Source organism: Elephantulus edwardii, unplaced genomic scaffold (assembly GCF_000299155.1).
Source record: "Elephantulus edwardii isolate Elephantulus edwardi_28Jun2011 unplaced genomic scaffold, EleEdw1.0 scaffold00269, whole genome shotgun sequence".
Classification (NCBI taxonomy): Eukaryota; Metazoa; Chordata; class Mammalia; order Macroscelidea; family Macroscelididae; genus Elephantulus; species Elephantulus edwardii.
Genome location: NW_006400019.1, coordinates 2,574,866 through 2,576,108, shown reverse-complemented (window position 1 = coordinate 2,576,108; position 1,243 = coordinate 2,574,866).

Below are 1,243 nucleotides of genomic sequence, written 5' to 3'. Positions count from 1 at the left end.
GGTCCCAAAATATTAGTAGGTATCTTATAAACTCCCAATTCTGGTATAAGAGTAATATTATCAGTAAGAGCTATATCTAATGCTGTGCTTCCCGAAGTGGCATGAACTAAGTCTGAGACATGCTGTCGCTGCTCACAGCGGGATTTTTGTTCACAGGATACTGCTGGCAGCTCACATTGTTTGCTGTGGGGCCTCGAGTTGACAGGCCCCCCTTGAAGTTTCCCGACCCAATCTTAACACCTTGCTTATTGAATAAAGATCTACATTCATTAGTCTAATGATATCCTTTTCCACGTTTTCTACAAAGCCCTGGAAGCCTGAATTTTTTTCTCTCCCTTCTTTCTTTCTGACAGTCTCTTTTCAAATGTCCTGATTTCCACAATTGTAACATTAATTTTGGGACAAATGTAAAGTTCTTTTAAAAACAGCTTTGTTTCTTAGCATTTAAGAAAGTCTAACTTTTTGGATTTCACAGGTAGTCAATAGAGGGTGTAACTTTTCTCTTTATATCCACTCTGAGAACTAAGTTGCATTTTCTCTTTTATCTGCTTCTAAACTTCTAGCTCATCTATCTATGCAGCTGTGAAAGATTGGTTGTCTCTTTATTGTTGGCATTCTGGACTACCAAAAATAAAGAAAAACTAGCCATTTTTCAAATGCAGTCTATTTTTAAAAAGTTTTTACTAATTCAGAGATTTTTATCCATGTTAAAAATTTTTTCAGCTGCAGCTTTTAAATTTATCAATTTTTAGAACTTATTCTTTGCTTACTTCATCTTCCAAATCAAGATTTTTCTCTTAAGTTAGCTTTAGTCTCTTACTTTTCATATTTCATTGAAATTATCAAATTGTATGAGCTCAAAGTACTATTATTACATTAAACCTAATAAGACAACAAACAACAATAACAAACTTAAAACAATCAACACAAACAGTTACTATTCTTATTAAAGCCCATACAGGCTAAAATTCAATAGGAATTTGTTCTTTATGTGCTATTCATAAATCTCTCATAACATTATACCAAGTTTTAAAATTTGACTATGTTCTACCTACTGGCTTTAACCCGTAATATCACTATACATACTGAAACAACTGCAAAAATTACTTTTCTCTTACTTTTACCCCTGAGCTCTTAAGTAATTCCTTAATTAATGTAATGTACTGAGCTTCAGAAGATGGGCTGTTCCCCATGATTCCTTTTTATCAATTCTACCTCTGAATTTTTAATACGTTTTCAGAGG